This window comes from Chrysochloris asiatica, unplaced genomic scaffold (assembly GCF_000296735.1).
Source record: "Chrysochloris asiatica unplaced genomic scaffold, ChrAsi1.0 scaffold00534, whole genome shotgun sequence".
NCBI classification, from domain to species: Eukaryota; Metazoa; Chordata; class Mammalia; order Afrosoricida; family Chrysochloridae; genus Chrysochloris; species Chrysochloris asiatica.
In genome coordinates this window covers 620,843-621,161 of record NW_006409052.1, presented here as the reverse complement: position 1 = coordinate 621,161, position 319 = coordinate 620,843, and positions in this window count along the sequence as shown.

Sequence of the window (319 nt, the reverse complement as noted above, 5' to 3'; positions counted from 1 at the left end):
AAAAAAAAAAAAGACAGATTGGATACTGTAGTCTATAATTGCAGAAAAGAGAGAAGAAAAGAAAAAAAAAATTGTTGAAGCTAAATATGAGTTTTACATTAATGTCCCTCTCTCAGCTTTTTGATATCAAGGCCATCTGAGAAATTTCAAGATGCCACTTTTGATCATTATGACATAGCTCAGTATTTAATTTTTACCCTGTTTCCTTTTTGTTCTGTCCCTTTCCCACTCCACAATTACTGTTCAGGCTTTTTTTCCTAGTTATAAACAGTTCAGGTCCAGTTGTGGCCATTTTGCACTGCACAATGTTTTTAAGTGG